Source organism: Haliotis rubra, unplaced genomic scaffold (assembly GCF_003918875.1).
Source record: "Haliotis rubra isolate DU_JTF1 unplaced genomic scaffold, ASM391887v1 Scf68, whole genome shotgun sequence".
NCBI lineage: Eukaryota > Metazoa > Mollusca > Gastropoda > Lepetellida > Haliotidae > Haliotis > Haliotis rubra.
Genome location: NW_025767390.1, coordinates 243,230 through 265,238, shown reverse-complemented (window position 1 = coordinate 265,238; position 22,009 = coordinate 243,230). Strand labels below are relative to the sequence as shown.

The following is a 22,009-nucleotide window of genomic DNA, read 5'->3' as shown; positions in this document are numbered from 1 at the left end:
ATCAGGGACCACCGACCTCGCCTACCGCATAAGGGCCCATGAAGACGTCCTCCAGTGCAACAATTGTCTTGGGGGGAAGGAAACGTTCTACTGGTGCCGTAGAAGATATGGTAATTATTATTATTGGATATTTGACCGCCACCGTCGTGTAATGGTTAGAGCGTCCGCCCGGGGAGCGGAAGGTCGCAGGTTCGATCCCCGACCGCGTCATAACAAAAGACGTTAAAATATGGTACTTGTTGGTCCCTGCCTGGCGCTCGGCATTAATGGGTACAACAAGGACCGGTCGGCTCGGATTCAGTATAATGTGTCTGAGTGGTGTATTCATGCTTCACTGCGGCATTGGCTTAAACCTGGGCTAGTACAAGCAGCCGCACATACACATACACACGCATGCACGTCGTCATATGAGCGAAATATTCTCAAGCACGACGTTAAAACCAATTTCACCTCACCTTTTGGGTATTTATATAGCGCACATACCCACGCACTAGTGCATGCTCAAGGCGCTGGTATTTTTCCCTTGATCATTGGATGTCAATCTCAACCTCACATCTTATTATCAATGTCAACTCCCTGGGAAGCATACAACTCTTGTTGCCACAAGGCGAACCGAGCTATTGCGGCTTTTCCATCTTTGCAAAGTACCCACTCACAGCTGGGTGGACTGGGACACATAGTCACAGTACTTTATCCAAGTTTACTGCACGTTGCTGTACCCGCAACTAGGTGTTTGCACGTATTCATGTGGCCACCATCTGGTCATTTACCAACGGATTCGTGGGTTCTTTTAAGTACACAGGGTTGTGTACTGTACACTAGGGGTTGTGACAACACTTAACGAGTCTGCACACAAAGTTGAGTCCAAGGTTTTTACACCCGGTCACAGGTGGGCTCGATCCCGGCACCTCATGCTCGCTGGATCACTAGCCTGGCGCCTTAGCCAGCTCGCCCACCACGCCCCTTAATGTCATTATGAACACTACTGTGTACAGACAAAGACATGACCGGACAGGCTTATTGACTTTCAAAGAGTAGAGGAGCATGCATACCAGTACTTGCGTCTGTGCCGTATATTCGTTAAAATATAGATTTACCTCAGATGATTGAATTGTCAATGCACAAAGGGCCGCAGTTACCATGACTCCACTTGATAATACTATAGTAAGCCTTTATTTCCTTTACCAAATCATAAGAAATTTCTGCTCCAAGACGAGTCTCCAACTGTATGTATAGTCTGAAGAGACTGAATAAGACTGTAATATACACATGGGAACAAGTATCGCAACACCCAATATCATTAAGTCACTACTAATTATAGCAAAGGACCTTGTCCAAACCTCGGCTTAACTCATAGTCGATAACCTGACCCTCAAGGAATAATAAGTTACAGATATAAATACAAAAAGATCAAGAAACCAGTTTATTCAGAGAAGCAAACATGTCAACAATCGACTCCTTTGGGAGTGCTGATAACCATGGTCATATGACTTCAACAAGTGCGGTCATTTTTGAGATTCTGGCATACAATCCTCAATCAGTATCAATAAGCTAGCACAATGTCAATATCTGGTGTAACCTCCACCAAGTGCAATAACGTCCCTGATCTCCGACACACTGACTATATTAGTCGTTGGATTTGACGTTGAACTACTGCATTCTTGATGGAGGGCTTGATAGGCCTTGTTCCAATGCACTACAGGACCTGGACTCTTGGCGGGTTGAGACTCTTGACATAGAATATCACGATGTATGGTCCATCAAGGCTGGCCTTGTGTCCGGAGTAATGGATGTCATCCAGGATGACAGTTATGTATCGTTGCCTATTCATATTTTGTCACGAGGTCAAGTTTAGAGTCATTCTGTGGCATCCTCACACCATCAATGAATCCCCTCGAGAGCGGTACTTGAAACATAATCTCGGCAATCAGTCATCAAAAAAAAAAATTCGACGTTCGTCCGACCAATGGACCTTCCTAAACTTCCAGGGTCGTCGAATTTCACACCAGGCTAGTCTTGCTGCTTTGTGTTTCGAGGTTACGAATGGACGTCTGAAAGGTCGTACCCAGCTCAGTACCCGGCCGGACCGTTCTGTTGGAGAGACGGCGGTGTGGAAGTCACTCTTAAAACACGCAAAATGTCTGTATCCTCCCTTGGTGTTGTCACTCGTGATCGACTTGAACGCTTACAGTTCCAAAAAGTCATCAATAGATGACAACCAACATCTCTTGCAATAGGGTTCAATGACGTGCCAGCATTCCACATACCGATTACTAGCTATCGTTGAGAAGATGTCAACTGATTAGAAGACCCATTTTTGCTTATCAACAGTGAAATCAATTGATTTTCCAGGTTATTGAGCTATAAGAACAGTTTACTGAAACGTGATATTTGCTAATTGATGGGTACACGTATGGCATGTGATGCTATTTGATCATGGAGCGTTCTTGTCTCAACTCAATGTATGTTGCGCCCAAAGGGTGAAAAGAAATCATGCAGATATAATTATGCCAATTAAACAGATAATGATGAATTTAAATGGCTATATCGGGGTTTACAAATCACAGGTGTTGTGTTACTCTTTCCAGTGTCTATATTACGGTTTTTATAGGATATCAGTAAGAAACCATGTGTTAAAATGTATGGACGCGTGTCAGTCTGAGTGAGTGAGTGAGTACTGTTTTACACCGCTTTTAGCAATATTCAAGCAATGTCATGGCGGGGAACACCAGAAATGGGCTTCACACATTGTGCCCATGAGGGGATTCGAACCCGTGTCTTCTGCGTGACGAGCGAAAGCCTTAACCACTAGGCTACCCCACCGCTCCTGTCAGTCTGTATTGGACAGACACCAGTAAGCAGGGGAAAACAAGATTCGCACCCCACATATACAAAAAAAAGAAGTTAACCACTCCCTGATATGTTCACAATGCCAAAAGGCAAAACACATTTCAGGTCGGCAATGACCCTAAATGCTCGGACATTCAAATGCTATCTGATAGAACAACCATCTGGCACGACAGAAACGCAACATCGGTTAGCTGTGTTAGGATTTAATAGCAACAGCGTCATGTTATCACAGGTACTGTTTTTACCCCGAAACAAAAACCCTAAAGTATGGAGCTGCAAGTCAATGAAAGGGTGTTGACATTGATATTGTCACATGAAAATATTCCTTGAAGACACCAGTGTACGTGTTCAGTGAGACTAATCAGTACTGTTCAGTGAGACTAATCAGTACCGGGTGGACCCGCCACGTACCCGGATGACACATTCCACCCTACCTATTCATGCCTCCAGTCAGACGTCGGATCTGTTCTTGGGTCAATAACAACCACTCAGCATCCAGAGCAGCCTCCAACTGATGTAAATTCTGTACTGGAGGGTACCGTGCCTGGATTCGCCGCCCTATAATGTCCCACACATGCTCCAGAGGATTCAGATATGGGCTTAACGCTGGCTATGGTAGAGTTGTCATTGGTCCTCATGTAATCCACTACGACACGTGATCCATGAGGCCTGGCGTTGTCGTCCATGTACTGGGGGTCGTGTAGCAAGTGGATGGTTATTGGAATGAGGGACAATGACTGGCTGCAGGACTAGACTTTTCTCCAGGTCCTCAGATTCCAGTGTCGTCTGGCCAAACACTAAGCCAGTCATGCACGTTTATGGTGGTCTCTCAACAAGGGACGTTTAATGACTCTTCTGGCCTTCAATCCTGCCGCTTTGAGACGATTTCTGACTATTCTGGTGCTGATGGGTCGATTGGGTCACCACTTCTCTTCAGCTGAGGACTTGTACTGAAGGGTTCTCGGCGTGCATGTCGTATCAGTCGTGTCAGTCTTCACGCGGTGTAGTGACAGGAGGTCTTCCAGACCTTGGGCGGTCCATTGCACTTCAGGTCTGCGCATGTTTCCGGACTAAACGGCTAAAAACAGTGTAATGGTAGCCCAGATTTCGTCCAATTGCCTTACAGGACATTCCTAAGGTATGCATACCAATAATCTGATTCCTAGTGTCGATTGACAATCGTCTCCGTGCCATGTTCAATGAATATGCTTGAATGACCGTTTCAGCCAACGTTAGATACCCACAAATACAATTGGGCCATACTGCTTTGTAGGGGTGGGTATTGCAGAGAATTTTCATTTTGCGATATATTGCGATGCTTTGTGTGATCCTCGAAGGTAGCATGTTGCACGTGCATGCCACAAGCGACACGAGTGCGATTGTCACGCATCACTGGTTATATCGTCCAGCGCAAACTCTACTCTTCCCATTATTATACTTTGTATCACTATTTTAAAGAATGGGGAAAAAATTCATAAAAAGTATCAGGGGTGCTTAACATTTTTCTTTGTGTATATAATGCAGAAGAGCAAGTTTTGTAACGACAAACCCGTGAAGATCCGGGTTTGAATTGATAACAACCTAGAGTTTCGAAGCTCTCTTAGCGCTAAGATAGTCGTAAGTGCCATACATTAACATTAACTTACGACTATCTTAGCGCTAAGAGAGCTTCGAAAATCTGGGCCCAGGAGAAGGGGACCAAAATACATGTACTGTTGAACCAGTGAAGATCCCGGTAAGGATTGGACTTCAGTAACCCATGCTTGTCGTAAAGGCGACTAACGGGATTGGGTGGTCAGGCTCGCTGACTTGGTTGCCACATGTCATCATATCCCAATTGCATAGATCGATGCTCATGCTGTTTATCACAGGGTTGTCTGGTCTAGACTCGATTATAGCTGGAATATTGCTGCGTAAAACTCAACTCAGTAATTCATTATAACAACAATATTTTACTGCAGCAGAAACATTTAATTGTTTAACGATGTACCACTAGAGTATGATTTATGCAAATTGCTGACATTTTCACAGGTTATGAATTTAGCATGAAAAGAAGGACACCGTGCAACTTTAGCTGCTTTCAAGATATGTTTGCTGAAGCCACGCCACGGATTGAACAGACAACTACAGAAACAGGCTACCACAACATGATTACAGGTAGTAGACGTGATGAATATACATGATATAAATCATTGTACTTACTGTACGTCAACGCCAAAGACGAGCTTCCTGACGCGTCGTGGTATAGCTGAAACATTTATTGTTTGATTGGCATTGAAGGCGTGGATTACTGAATAGCGAACTTTTATGGATAACAATTTTATTGCATAGAGCAACGTTTTCTACTTAGTTTCTTTCACCATTATCAAGCTGAAGTGACTGCAGCCAAGTGAAGAGAGGTATGTTTCTATTTTGTGACCAGTAACAGTGAGTGAATGAATGAGGTTTTACGCCGCTTTTTGAAATATTCCAGCAATATCTCAGCGGGGGACACCAGGAATGGGCTTCACACATTGTAACCCGGGTCTTCGGCGTGACGAGCGAACGCTTTAACAACTAGGCTACCCCACCGCCCCTGACATGTAACAGATTCACATTAACAACCATAAGTACTTGACGAAAAGACAGTGGAGCCTACTGGCGCTCACTTGTCTTCGATTCGAAGAATTGACAATGTAGGTTTGGCTGGAGTGTAGTGGAAATGTATTGAAAATGCTCCTCTGGATTAATTTGGTTGGAAACCGTTCAGATACGGGTGAAAATTTGCCTTCAGCAACCCATGCTTGTCGAAAGATGAGGCTAACGGGATCGGGTGGTCAGACTCGCTGACTTGGTTTACACATGTAATCGTATCCCAATTGCGTAGATCGATGCTCATGGTGTTGATCACTGGAATGATAAGGTCCAGACTCGATTGTATACAGACCGCCGCCATATAGCTGGAATATTGCTGAGTGCGGCGTTAAACAACAAACAAAAACCAATCTTACTTGGTTCGATACTGGGTTCATGTTCATTTACAAGGTCATGCTTGCTTGGACAGATGTTCCTTGGTTGTTTGTTTGGAGTTGAAATGACGCCAGGCTATGTTTTTGGGGGGATAGTTAGAATTTACGTGAATGTATTAAGTGGATGGGCTTCCTGTGGACTATGGTTTGATCTTGTTGCTGGGTGTCTGGAAACAAGGACGTTGATAAAGGCGAGTTTGTTGCTCTCTGTGTCCATGGTTAACTTGATACGGGGTTGTTTGAGTAGTGGGTTGGGTACTGGTCTTTTCTGAGGATAACAAAGGTGTCATCCATCTTTCATATTCCAACAAACAGGTTTGAGAGGGGATCTTGGGAGTCGTCTCTACAGGTAAAATTGGTAGAGGTTATGCATGATTTGGTGAGGATGGTGAAGGAGTCTATGGAGAAGTTGGTGTCAGGTGGTTCATTCAGGCTGAGGATTTACAAAGCTTCTTCAGTATTGAAGGATATGAACAACATCATAGCTGATGGAATCGTCAGGTTCATTTGTGCCCTGGATCTTTTTAGAGACGTTTTTGAGTCTGCAATGTAACGATTTCATTCACACATCTACCATTTCTTCTCATATAATATTTTCGCAGGGATGAGGCAATTTCATAAAGCGTATTCTCACGATATCCCTCGCCTTCTGATTTCTGACCCTGATATGAAAACCATCAATGCTACATTTGGCTTCCTTTCTTTCCTTATGCCCTCTCCTCTGTCCCTCCTACGTCCTTCTTTTACCCACACCCAATACAAGCGACGTGCCCACATACTCTTGATTGCAGTATATGTTGAATCATACAAATTCTTGAGATGAAGGTTTGATATTGGTTGGCCAAACCTTGCTAAACTTGAATCTGCGCTTTGTTCATAAGTGTCACTTGTTTGAGCTATTTTCGATGAAGTTACTTGCGAGCGTCTGTAACAGGATAGCAAATTAACAAAGTTAGATTCCATTTATTGGCTTGCTTTGTGAAGATCAATGTCAGAACCTGAGGACAAACCTTCGCCACCAATCAACTCACATTTACCCACACCAAAGCCTCGAAATCAGAATTTAATGAAGTCTCGAAATTAAAGTCCATCTCAAAGGTTTTGTGTAAGAAACACATCGATGTTGTAATCATACGCACTCATACTGACAGCCCTACCGTGTCCAACATCGTTCACTGAAGCACGTCATGATGCAGCTCTCTATAGTTGAACACCTTTATTGGTGTGTTGTATCGACATCATTGGCCTCGGCTATGTACAACAAGATAACCCTTCATTAGTTGGCACAGGAATATTACTTGAATATTAGTTGGAGGTATTCACTTGATGGAACTTAGTTTTGGAGAATGTTTTGTGGCTGTTGGTAGGTTGCAAACACAAATATATTTACATATCTTTTATTATTAGTATTCAAGACTTCTACTGCACTGAATAATGCGAAACATCATGCTTATTGTAATGTTGTTGTCAATTAAAAATCCTAATAAACCGGAAGAGAGTAAAAATATATTTCATAACCCTTAAAACCCTATTAAACCACAATGTGAATTACAACATTTAAGCAAACGCTTCGCCGCTCAAAATATGTGTGGATCCCTTTTCTTCTAAGCACATTTGTCTACAGAACTGATAACCAGTTGAAGGGAAGGAGCTGGTGACGTAATGGAAACGTGTCCGCTTGCATAACAATGCTTTACGTATCAATAGAAGCTTTATGAAGTTATATGAACTTTGTGTTGAAAGACTTCAGCATTTGTGAAAATAAAACAATGTGAACCCAATATTTCAAGAGCATGTGATCATCAAAGGTGGTTTAAGGAGACATGGTATTGTGATGGGAGCTTTCATGAACTTCATGTGGGTGGGGTGTCTGAAAGCATGTTAGTATCCTTATCCAGGTGGCCTGTGGCTCGTCCCTTGAAGGGTGAGGCAGTGGTGATTTGTGGGTCTTCCTGGCGGTCAGACCCGTGAAGGTCCGGGTTAGAATATTGATCTTCAGTAACCCATGCTTCTCGTAAGAGGCGACTAACGGGATCGGGTGGTCAGGCTCGCTGACTTGGTTGACACATGTCATCGGTTCGCAATTGAGCAGATCGAAGCTTATGCTGTTGATCACTGGATTGTCTGGTCCAGACTCGATTATTTACAGACCGCCGCCATAAAGCTGGAATATTGCTGAGTGCGGCGTAAAACTAAACTCACTCACTCCTGGCGGTCATCTATGGTTTGTTTCCCTCCTTGGATGAGGTTTGGTTTCAGAGGTTGGGCATTTTGAAGAATGTGGCTGATCTCTTGGATGGATGGATGGGTGTGAGAGCGTGCGCGTGGCGCGTGTAATCATCTAATCTTCATTTGGTTGAAGTCACATAAGTTTGATAATAATATCGGAATTTACAAGAAGGTGATATTGATAAAGTTGTATGCTTTGATAACCGAAATACTCATTTAAGCTTTGTTAAAACATACTCGTTCAATCACTCTCTCTTTTGTCTAGGTGACGCAACTCCATCAGATTTTTCCGATTTCCGAGGATGGCCAAAAATACCTCAAAATGCAGGTTTAGAGAAACCAGTGGTTATGACACCCCATCTTATGAGACACGTGTATACAGATCCAAAGTTCATCATCATCTTTAGGAATCCAACTGACAGGTGGGAACTTCTTTTGTGTTTCAACGTGTTTGTTTTTTTGTATTTCGTTCTGCAACAATCGTATACTTGGTAAATGGGCCAGTGGGTAATGTTTAGCGATGGTCACTAATATTCCAGGGGTAGAACAAGTGCCTGTTAATTATGTAAGACAGAACAAGCATTGTATCTAAGGTGACATAAGCCCCCGCAGCAAATTATCAAATCAAACTTAAAAAGTAATGAAAGTTTAAGATGAAGTTAAATGTCAACATGACCAGTCAACCTCTCTTGATATCTTGCTCTTAAGTTATCCAAACACACAAATATTTTCAAGACTGACTTTGACCTTGACATGAATGTCATAGTGTATGAAATATGCAAAAATGGTACCAAAAAAATTGCTTATTGAAAAACATTCAAGGGAAGTCTTGAAAGTCTATGAAGAAAATCCAGTGAATTCAGGTTAACATGCTGAAATCTTCAAAGTGTCGCAATGACCTTGAAAGTTATGTGAAGGTCACTAAAATCGACTGGACCCTGCGCCTTTATTAGATGAAGCTTGGTGTCAAATATGAAAAAACCCAGTGAATTGTTTTTGCGATATATTGCTGACTATCTTAACATGCGATTTAACATGATGAAATCTTCAAAGTGTCTTTTTGACCTTGAAAATTAAGTGAAGATCACCAAAATCGACTGGAACTTGCACTTTTCCTAGATGAACCTTGGTGTCAAATATGAAGAAAATCCAGTTAATGGTTCTTGAGGTATCTTGCTGACAAGCATAACATGCAGGTGAATATGCTGAAATCTTCAAAGTGTCGCCATGACCTTGAAAATTATGTAAAGGTCATGGCGACACAAATCGACTGGGCCCTGCGCCTTCCCTAGATAAAGCTTGTTCTTGAATATTAAGAATATCTAGTGAACGGTTCTTGAGATATCTCCCTGCCAAGAGTAGAACGTTAAAGTCAATTTGTGACCTTGAAATGAAGGTCAAGGTCACCAAACCTGACTGGGACCTTCGATATACTGCGATGAACCTAGGTTCCAAATATTAGAAGAATCTAGTCAACGGTTCTTAAGATATTTCAATTCGTACGTACGTACGTACGGACGGACGGAGCCTAATACTATATCCCCCCGCTTCACGCTAAACGCGTGGCGGGGGATAAACAGGAACATCTGTCAATTTACTTGAGAGAGAAGTTATTTGCCAAATAGTGGAAGATTAGGACAATACGTACTTACGGGTGCAGGTTAGAGACAGACTCCAGAATGCCTTAATATAGGACAAACTTTGGGCAGAATCCATTTTTTTTAAATTCAAAGCCACCAATATTTATGCTGGGTCCGTCCTCTCATATTCTTTTGGTGTTGTTGATCGGACGAAACAAGAAATTCAGAACATTGATACCCTCACACGTAGAATTATGTCAGAAAATAGAGCCCGCCACCTTTGGTCTTCCCTCAATCGTATCCGGAGCTGCGCACTTTTGCACATATCAAGTTGTGATGATTCTCTTGTGAAGACACAAGGGAATTAGGCACTGAAGCCACAAAGTAATAAGGCACTGCTCCAAGCATATGTGCATTGTGTTGAGAAGAGCAGCACTCCCTTCCATTGAGGATTTATTGATTGTTTCTAGTTAAACGCCGCACTCAGCAATATTCCAGCTATATGGCGGCGGTCTGTAAATAATCGAGTCTGGAGTGAGTGAGTATTGTTTTGCGCGCACTCAGCAATATTCCAGCTATATGACAGCGGTCTGTAAATAATCGAGTCTGGACCAGACAATCCAGTGATCAACAGCATAAGCTTCGATCTGCTCAATTGGGAACCGATGACATGTGTCAACCAAGTCAGTGAGCCTGACCACCCGATACTGTTAGTCGCCTCTTACGAGAAGCATGGGTTACTGAAGATCAATATTCTAACCCGGACCTTCATGGGTAATCAAGATTGGACTAGACAATCCAGTGATCAACAGCATGAGCATTGATCTACACAATTGGGATATGCTGACATACGTCAACAAAGTCAGCGAACCTGACCACCCCATCCCGTTAGTCTCAAATCTCTTTAGTCGCATCTTACGACAAGCATGGGTTGCTGAAGACCAATTCTAACCCGGATCTCATATGGAGAAAGTGAAAGAGAATGCTTTCTGTTCACTGCTCAATGCCATTTACTTCCCACTGGTAGCCATCAATGTGTGATTGTGTCAAAATATTGATATGAAATGTATATTATGTAATGAATGTTAGTTTGTTAGTGGATGCCCAGCGTCTGCACAGACACCCTATCTTAGCGACATGGTTACCGACTACGCTATGCTTATGGTTTTAACTAGGAGGTCCAGCCATAGTACGACCAGAATATGTAGTGGGCGTCATGGAAAAAGAAAAGTTCGTTGGAATATACAGCCTCAGATATTTTCACCCCAACACACCTGACCTTCCCTGCATTTTCTTGGCCTGTTCACCCGAAACCTCTTCGAAGCCTATATACAGGCTAAGAAATCTGACTGTTTTTTTAATAAACCAGTCAAACTGTTTAAGTTATTTAATTTTCGGTCCCTTTTGACAGCATTGTGATTGGTTAGATACAAGAAAAGCATGATTGATATTCAGACCTCACCTTTGAAATGTCTCTTTTGCATCAGAAGTTAGATTTTAGTATTATGAAAAATAAATATTGCGACCAATGGATTGATAGTTTTCTAATCAAATAATCCCTCAGGTGTATCATCGTTGCAGGTAACAATCATAACTAATGCAATTAGTACACAAACAGCTTAGAAGTAGATACGAAGTTTGCATGGCTAGGCACACGTGACTTTCCGACAAGGGCATCCAAGTGTATTGTGACAGAAGGAGAATAATGCAATTATGAAAATTATACGATAAGTATATAGAAAACAAGTTATAGAAACAAGTATTTCGTTACATATTACATTTGTAGAAATTCAATATTGTATCTTTATTTGTTATTTGTTGAAAACTGCAATTATTTACCCTGTTTCAGATTATTACTATTTTGAAGGTACCCATTCCTTTCTATACACACTGAAATAACTTGCACTGACATACGCTTACCATTCTGAAGGGCAAACAATTGTGTGAAATTTATGTGAATTTTACATAACTATTGCATTACAGCAGACAAAATAATAAAGGAACTCGAGTGAAAAGTAAACTTCTAAACATAACATTTATCACGTCAATTAGTTTCAGCTTGAACCCTCAGCATCACGTCAAAACGTAAACACTTCATAACGTACTGAGCGCTCATTTCCGTAATGTCGTTCTTTATTCACACATGCATGCCATATGATTGCAGGTTATATTCTGACTACGTGATGATGGGTGGAAGTTCAGCTGCAGATTTCCATAAGGCTGTGACTGGAGATATTCGGATCGAGGAGGCCTGTATGAAGAACCACACTGTGGAGCAATGTCTGTACAGCCTGGACATAGCACAAAGACTTCGGGTAGGATATGTCTTTTGACAAGTGACAACGTCAGAAATTTAACGCAATTGAAACATCACTTCTTGATATTATTTATGAAAGTTCCTGAAATGTCAAAGGATCTGTTTAAAACTAAAGTATCTCGTTGTTTTACACTAGTCTTTATCCAAATCTAATATTAAGGGAGAAAACATTGCCAATGACACAAATATCAATAAACTAAATGCAGCTTAGCAAACGACCTTGGTACCTAAATGGACGAGAACTTTGTTGTACATTTTATTCATAAAAGGCACCTTAACACATGGACCAATCATTCTTGAATAGATACCACCTCCATGCCAAATTATACTTGGAAAGCAGGCTTAAGTAAGACTGCATGCTGGCGAGACTGCATAATTGCTTGGTAATGCTTGTACTCTCCGCGTGAGAACCATCCACAGGTCATCAACAGCACCATGGTCGACCTTGGGTGATGAAGCTGCACAGGACCGACAGATTTTGCCTCAACATTTTCAGAAACATTCCATAAGGTCTGCAGAAAGTGCACGACAAATAGTTGGAAGCCGCCATAAACGCATCAGTACATCTGCAATGACGTCTGTCGTAAGAGGCGACTAACGGGATCGTGTGGTCCTGCTCGCTGACGTATTTGATGACATCGTCAAATCAATGCTCATGATGAGAATACCTCTATTGTCTTATCCAGAATCGATTATTTATAACTAGATTATTCTCGTCACGATATGGCTGAAATATTGCCGATGTGACGCTAAATAATAACTCACTCACTCACTCGATTATTTATAGACAACCGTCATATAACTGGAATACTGCTGATCACGGAGAAAACATATAAAACAATTTCCGGGTGTTATTGAGTATTTGAAGCACGGGAATTTATTTGGAACCGACGGTGTCAGCCGGAGGTTTCAAATGAAATATTCCCGTGGCATCGAGTACGGGTACAGCAGTGAAATGTCATCAGCCGGCCGTTTCGGCTGTTTCCCATGGTAGCATCTGGAACTGTTCATTTGTGACGTCATTCAGACTTTACATCACAATATGATTTGAATGACGTCATCCCAACTGACGACGTAACAATACAATGGTGTGAGCGATGTTTGTACGTATTAATACGCAGCGAATTTCCGGGAATCGAATACCATTCGATCATATTTTTCAACCAATCAGATTAAAGAACACAGTGACTTTTGGTTTACAATGAAGAGGCAATAGTGTAGTCGATAATTTCGTCTACCATAAAGACTACGCCCGTGCCCACACAGTCAGCGCACACATGACAGCTGAATCATGTAATCGACAGCTTTAACCATAGACTTAAAACCCTATAGAATGCATGTTGGACAAGGTTCAAAGGCGAGCAGATGACGTACGACCAAGGCCGACAACTACGGATTGCCTTCGTCAACCGACTAATGTTCTCCATGTACAGAAGATGCATGGAAGTAAAAGTCACTAAGAGTGGTCACGGGCGATACTGACTTTGGATCTGTTGTGCTGATTTTCTTACTGACAACGATTGGTATCATAGTTTGACATGTGATCATACGTGTTAAGTTTCATGTTAATTATACTTCTGAACTTGTGTTCATCTTTTGGAATTTAAGACTCTTTCAACTGAATGGTGATTGTTTTTTGTTCTGTCTACAAACTAACCAGTACAACCTTTCACGGTGAAGAAGGATTGAACTGATGTACGTTACCTCAGATAACAACATGTACTTTTCTTTCACAGACACGTATTTTCTTAGGGTGTTATTCCGTATTCATGCGAGAATGGCTGAAGGTTTTTCCCAGAGAGCAATTCCTTATATTGCGAACAGAGGACCATGATCAAGATCCAAAAGCTCAGCTAACAAAAGTGTTCAACCATCTGAATCTGAGTGAGTTTCTTTTTGTTCCCGTTTCACAATATATTTTTATCTTGTAACCGAGGGGAGCAGAGTTCAGTGTTGTGAAGGGAAAGATAACATAATCCTCACTTTATGGTCCAGAGACATCAACATTCTGGATCAACTCATTTACTGCCATACACACATTCCCTCTTGAGGACAACTCATTCAAAGCGACATTGTATTTCAGATTATACCGAAGAGTCGATGACTTCCATTACTAACGTGCCTCATCAACGGGTCAGTAAGAAGAAGATACTTAAGGGACCGATGCTTGAAAAGACCCGTGTCTTGCTGGACAATTTTTACAACAGATACAAGAAGGACTTGGCAGATATACTACAGGATAACAGATTTCTTTGGTTGACATAGTTTAAATGTGGTTGTAATATCATAAACAAAGAAGATCATATGAATATACATTCCGAAGAATTATCAGTAACCTATTTTATCATAACGGTGTTAATGATTGACCGACAGGTTGCTTTGTCAGAGCCTTGTTGGAATGTTCCATGTATATGAAACACAAATGTAACCAATGTGCAAAGCCAAACTCGGTAACAACCAAATTCGTGTTTCCAAAACTTTTGGCGAAATAACATATACACATTGTATCTGCCAATACCCTGTCAAAGGAACTGGACGTGGAGGTCTGACTTCAGGAGATACGTCAGGATGCATATTGGGAATCTCTGTCTCTCCCTTGTTTCAACAGAGAAAGGTATCACATAAATGTAACACCAGTTACATGAGTAAGTGAGTGAGTTAAAATGTTACGACACATCAGCAATATTTAAGCCATATCGTGACGACAAAAAGTCAAATACTGAGAATAAATATATTCATACTCTTTAAAAACCTGTCAGCGAAGGAAACTATAAGGACTACTAGTTAAAACTAGTTTAATTTAGTGTAAAATGCTAAATCATTTGAAAACAACATAATATCAAATCGGGCTATTGATCGCCAGCAACTAAAGGCAGATCACCATGCTAGGGACCATGGGGACTTACATTACTTTTGCTACCTGCATGGGCCCAAGCTGGATTTACATCATCCCTTCAACTGTTGGCGAAGTTTGAGCAATTTAGCCATAACTTAAAACTACAAACATTCTACGTTTAAAATTCTGGCAATGATGCTGTGGTCCTAAGTACCCTCTTCGGAATACAATTATTTTACGCTACTTCAACCACTTCCGGGGGTCCAGCCAGTGACAATCATAGATATGTTTTCATTCGACCAAATTTAAAAAGAACTTATTTCTTACAGTACATGATCAAAATTTATGAATCAAATCAATTTCCTTTAAAAACCAAGAATTATATATAAGTGTATATTTTGTTGCAATGGGGATACGACTAGCGGTCGTACAACATTGACAGTGACGTAGTATACTAGGCACATACAAACTCTGCATACAAAAATATAAAATCTAAATTTATCAAACCTGTGTAGACACATAAGGATTTAAACTCAGAGATTAGTGACATGTATCCAACATGCATGCACCTGTCACGTTCCGTGACGTCAGTGGGTTCGTCCTTGAGACGCGCAATACGTTGTTGCACGTGCATTCCGGGAAAGAGAAACAGAGCAAATGAATGCCACACAATACAGTCACTTTGGAAAGCTCAACCCCTGCCCTTGCGATCGTTCAAAAAATTAAACGGCTATTGAAACGCATAGCATGCCAAGGCTCACTTCTGCACAACGTCATGAGGCCATTGGGATGGTCCGTGGAGGAATGTCTCAACGACAAGTGGCTGCACATTTCCACTGCCACCGGAACATCATTTCTGCACTGGTGAGACGCTACCAGAACACAAATGACGTCATCGATCGGCCACGTTCTGGACGTCCACGTGTAACAACGCCAAGACAGGACAGATGGATAAGGGTGACCCATCTTCGCCACAGGTTTCAGACTGCAGTGATGACTGCCCGAACCATCACGGGACTTCGCCGTATCCACCCCAACACAGTTCGACAACGTTTACGTCATCACGGGATCAGATCACGACGTCCCGCCATACGGCCTATCCTGACACAACGTCATCGACAAGCTCGCCGAATGTGGTGCCGAAATCATGTCCGCAGACCCTTGTTTTGGTGGAGAAATGTTGTTTTTTACAGATGAGTCCAGGTTTAACATTTCCCATAGTGATGGACGTCAACGTGCCTATAGACGCGTGGGAGAACGTTATGCACAGGCCTGTGTCTTGGAGAGGAATCGATTTGGTGATGGTTCCGTGATGATTAGGGGTGGATTTAACAGCAAGCCAAAGAATTCCTTTGGTGATTGTTCAGGGCAACTTAACTGGTGTGGGCTACAGGGATCAGATTCTTCGACCTGTGGCAATTCCTTTTCTGCAACGTCATGGCCCTGGGTTAACATTCTAACAGGACAATGCCCGCCCTCATACGGCAAGGGTTGCTATGGATTTCTTGCAACACCACAACGTTGGAATTTCACCGGATCTCTCCCCGATAGAGCATGTTTGGGACGAGATGGATCGACGTCTACGCCGTCTCCCTATCCGCCAGATAACGTCCTTGACCTTGCAACAGAACTTGAGAGACTCTGGCGTAACATCCCACAAGCCTTTCTTGCACGTTTGATAGACTCTATGCGTCGTCGATGCACTGCTGTTCTCAATGCCGATGGTGGACATACCCGTTATTGAGCTTGTGACATGGTCGTTTGACCCCTGTCCCGCTTGTGGACTCGTGACGTCATTGTGATTGACTTTTCAATTAAAATTCTCCCGACTTGTTATGGTCTCATGATCCCTCCATTAAAGTTTATATGTACCTTGGACATTGTTATCGTACTTATCAACTGGGATAATATTTTGACAATGCACAGTTTTTTTTATGTGGCTAGTATATAAAGAAATAAATTATAAAATAGAATAAATAGGTACACAGTGTCGTTTAATTATATTTCGTGAAGACACCAATTGGGTAGGACCGTTCCCTGTTAATCAGGGGACGTATTGAACGGACGTGTGTCCTAATGACAACAAGGAAAAACAATTTAAATTTTATATACCCATTTCCTTTTATCTGGTGTTTTTATACGTGCATATGTTAACATATATATTTCTACCTTCATGTGATGAATTCAAAGCTAAATTTAAACTTTCCGGATTCTTAAAACTTTGTTCTCTTAAACATTGGCTAAATATTTCCTACAATCGCCAGCGGCTGAAGGGATGGTGTAAATCCAACTAGGGTCCATGCAGGTAGCAAAGGTACTGTTCGTCACCATGGCCCCTAGTATGGTGATCTACCTTCAGTTGCTGGGGATCTATAGCCTGTTGTTATATTGTACCGACCTCTGTAGTTTAAGTATTTTAGATTTAATTACTAGTTTTAAATATATATCTGTGAAAATATAAATTGATTACCTTGTTTTCATTGCTATATGACTGTAATATTGCCGATGCGATGCAAAATTTTAACTCACTCACTCACTCATGTGATGAAAGGTATTGTTTCAAGGGTATATACCATATACACTTCCCATTATTGTACAAGAATGTCTTGTGTACATATGGATACTGAGACTTAAATAACCTACCTGCCTGTCTTCCTTCATGTAATAGATTAATAGATTAGCGTTGCGTAATTAATATTTGTACATATAATGACTGACAAAAAAATAATGAATGAGCACAGTGAAGAATACCATAGTCTCTGAATTAGTTGGTGAAGGGGCGTGGGATGATTTTTAGGGGGGTCACCAGTTTTGTTCTGTGGAGGAAGGGTGGGATCAGTCATGAATTTTGTACACATAAACTAGGGGATTCAGCAATTTTGTACATAAAAATATTGAAAAATATGATTAAAATTATGTGTGTGTGTGGTTTGGTAATGACATGACATTTTACATGACATGCGGGGGCGGGGGGACTTACATAATATCTGTGGGGGGTCATTCACGTTTTATCATCCAAAACTGTGTTCCAGAGGAGCTATTGCTTGTGTGAGATCTAACGATATCTCCTTGGAGAGTTTTGACAGTAGATTTGGAACAATGCCCTGACAATGTTATGCCGTCATGAATTTGATGACGTCACAAGAGGTATATTTTCAAATGACCGATGTTATTCAGAGCAATGAATCGTTACGTATAATACGATCATCCTCTGAGGACAGTAACATGTCAGCAGGATATAAATCATTATTTCAAAACACTATACCTTTTGAAATCATGCACCAATATTACATGTTACATTATTGAACTAAGAGCCAAGGACTATCAACAGCCAGAGCTGGACCACCTAACTGTCACCGTGGAGACTCAACTACATTATTGCAGCAGTGGTAGACAGGCGACATCCTGGAGGAGTTAGACACAACCGCTGTCTCTAGTATTGACTAACTCACAGCATGCTTCATCAGACTGCCGCGGATTACATGGACAGGGATGGTCAGTCAGAAATATCCCGCTCCGCATCCATAATACCTAGCTTCAGTAGCCAACCCGTTACTCTCAAAATTTAATTCCAGGCAGCTGTGTCGCTGACAACGTTAATAAACCCAGTTGCAGGTACCTAATTTGCTGACAACATAGTGACACAGTGTATGTATGTGTGTGTGTGTGACCAGAAATTAATGAGAATTTTAGGAATATGTTTAATTGGATTTCTAGTATAAACAACCTTGACCAGCTATCAAGAGCTTGGTTTCATTCAAGAGAGACAACTCCGTTAATCCTTTTTCATTAGTTTGTGAAGAGTTATCCCCCTTTGTTTACTTGCTAGCAGGCGACATTTTCAGTGATCCTCGGTATGGACGATTTAGAGAAGAGGAAGTTGATTTTAGAGTATTATCACAAGGACATCAGATCAGCTAAAGTGATTTCAAGTAGAGCAGGCATCCCTTTGTCCACTGTTTATCGTGTTTTGAAAAATATTGCAAATGGATATGGCATTGAGCACCAGGGAGGCGCAGGTAGGCCCAGAAAATTGACTGTCGGTGACAGGAGGCGGCTTGGTATTCTTGTTTCTAAAAACAAACGAAGGAGTTTAGAAAACGTAAGGCTGGATATGATTGATAGAGGAACTGTGGCTGTCTGTAAGGAGACAATTAGCACTGAGCTGCATGCAATGGGTTGGCAGAAATGTCGAGGAATTCCAACACCGATCATGAAACCTGAACAAAAGGAGCGAAGGTTGAACTGGTGCTTACTGCATAGAAATTTTAACTGGGACAATGTGATTTTCTCAGATGAAAGTTCAGTGTGGCTGTTTCCTAATACACTGAAATTCTGGACCAAACAAACAGAAAGACCTTTGTATCAGCGCCCAAATTACAGTCCAAAATTTAACGTGTGGGGTGGCATATCTGTGTTAGGGGCAACGCCCCTCTGTGTATTTGAAGGGAAGATGAACAGTGAGCGGTACACAGATATTCTCGAAGGACATTTACTTCCATCTGCTTAAGTGTTCTATGGAAATGTTTGGATTTTGCAGCTGGACAACGACCCAAAACATCGTTCAAAGTATTCTCAGGCCTGGTTTCGGACCCAAAATATGACATTATTAGATTGGCCAAGCTATAGCCCTGACCTAAATCCAATAGAAAATATTTGGGGACTTATGAAGGAAAGTGTCAATAAGAAAAATCTGACAAATATTGCTGAAATGAAAGAAGAGGTGGTCCGATATTGGGACAGCATGACCACGACTTTCTAACTTCTTTGATCAGTAGTATGCCCCGCCGCATTGAAGCCTGCATTGCTGCCCATGGTGACTTGACATAATACTAACTGTTCACCTGTCTTTGAATCTGAAGTTATGTTCTGCTAATATTCACATTTAATACGTGAGTAATGAGTGAAAAAATATATAAAATTACAATCTTTAAATTCTCAATAATTTTTGGTTGTACTGTATGTATGTATGTATGTATGTATGTATGTATGTATGTATGTATGTATGTATGTATGTATGTATGTATGTATGTATGTATGTATGTATGTATGTGTGTGTGTCTGTATGTATGTATGTATGCATGCATGTGTGTATGTATATGTGTGTGTATATGAGAAACAGAGAGTGAGAGGGAGAAACAGACAGTGAGAGAGAGAGAGAGAGAGACAGAGAGAGAGAAACAGAGAGAGGGAGACAGACATAGAGAAAAAGAGACAGAGAGAGAGTCAGAGAGAGAGACAGACAGAGAGACAGAGAGAGACAGAGACAGAGATACACAGATAGAGAGAGACAGATACAGAGGCAGACAGAGAGACATATATATATATTACTACACAAGCATCCACTTGATGATGTTACTATTTACTTCAATGTTGAATATTTTCCTTATCAAATGTGGCTGGATTGTGTTAAAAGCAGAGAAGTCCGCAAAGAGGATTCTTACATAAGATTTTGAATTCTCTAGATCTTATGCAAAAGTGAAATGAGTGCATCTTCTACCCCGCGCGCGGCCCAGTAAGCAAATTGTAAAGGATCCATTAGATGTCCAGTATTCTGCTTAATTAAGTTCAAAATAATTCGTTCAAAGCATTTCATGATTATTGGAATAAGAGCCACTGGGCGGTAGTCATTAATGTTTGAAGGTGTTGACTTTTGGGGAACAGGGATTATATGTTTTTTTGTATATGATCTGAAATATCAATCTGTATATCCCGTACAACTCTTCCAGGTATTCCATCGGGGCCAATCTCCCTAAAAGCTACCATCGCATAAAGGTCGGTGATAACTAAATTATCATTTTCGGGTAGGCTTTGAATGAAGGCATTTCTTGTCTGAGAGAAGGCATGTACATCAAACCTTGAGTAGAATTTATTGAGATCTCTCGCACATAAGACATCGTTTTGAGTGTTCGAGACTTTACACTTACTGTCGTTGCCAATCATGGTTTTAATTCCATTCCACTCTGCTTTCAAGTTATTACTTCGAAGATCCTTTTCTATTTTCTATTTGTAATCAAGTTTACATATTTAGTCAAACGTTTGATATCTCGTTGTATCTCTTTCTCTCGAGTTCTGTCTCCTGCGCAGAAAGCACGCTTCTTGTCATTTCAATCCTTTCAATTCAGTGCTAATCCAAGGTTTGTTGTTAGGGAAAAGTTTTATGGTTTTTGATGGAACAATATCATCGATACAGAACTTGATATAATCTGTTACAATGTCGTTCAGCTAATCCAGATCAGTCGATTTATTCGCGGAAGTTATCTCACACTGTGCAGTCAAAGCAACCTTTTAATTGATTAATAGATTCTTTCGTCCAGATTTTTAACAGATTTTACTGTTGGTTTTTGTGATTTGAGAGTGTGTTTATACTGCGGAACGAGATAAACAACGTTATGATCTGACTGACCAACTGGCGGCTTCACATATGATTTATAGGCTCCTTTATATTGCCGTAGCACAGACCTAGGGTTCTATTTTTCCGTTAATCACAAATGACATATTGCTGATAATGAGGCAGTACTTTATTCAACACACAGCCGTTGAAGTCCCCAAGAATCAGTTTTGGTGCATGGGCATCGAGCTTACTGATGTAAGCAGACATATGTCCTTCGGTTTGTTTGAGTTTGCTTTCGGATGAATATGGAGACAGTGGATATAAATATCTGACCAAATTCTCCAGGCAAATACTTAGGTCTCATCGATATGGATAACAGTTCTATATCTTCCGTGCACGCAGTGTCCCTTACGATATAATTACTGCATTTATATACTGAACCGCAAAAGAAATGTCGCACTGATGGGGGTTTCTTAAACCACACACTTTAATTCACTCTAATTAACAATCAAACTTGACAATTATGGTTAACACATTGTCGGGAATCACATTTAGAGTTCACACAAACAAATCACCAAAAATGGTACCATTAAGATACCCCAAAGTCAGTATCGTGTGTGGCCGTTATGGACATCGATGAAATCGTTGCATCGTCTGTACATGGAATGAATTAGCCGGTCGATGAAGGCCATAGGCACTTGGGTCCATACTTTGAGGCCATTCAGTCTTCTTTGAATTTCGTCCCAAAGGTGGTCTACTGGACCTAAATTCGGACTGAGTGCAGGCTGTTGTAGGGTTTGGATGGCATGCTATCTTAGGACGTCAAGTGTTGCTCTGGCATTGTGGGCATTGTCT

At 41.3% G+C, this 22,009-nt stretch overlaps 2 long non-coding RNA genes across 2 annotated transcripts; both read left to right on the top strand.

Moving 5' to 3' along the window:
• The first annotated feature begins 3,993 nt into the window (after positions 1–3,993).
• LOC124257999 lies at positions 3,994–18,676 on the top strand. Its single transcript, XR_006893480.1, has 3 exons — positions 3,994–4,119; positions 6,268–6,270; positions 18,666–18,676. It is a non-coding gene; the product is annotated as an uncharacterized LOC124257999 (long non-coding RNA).
• LOC124258000 lies at positions 11,924–14,303 on the top strand. Its single transcript, XR_006893481.1, has 3 exons — positions 11,924–11,982; positions 13,721–13,868; positions 14,068–14,303. It is a non-coding gene; the product is annotated as an uncharacterized LOC124258000 (long non-coding RNA).
• Positions 18,677–22,009: the final 3,333 nt, after the last annotated feature.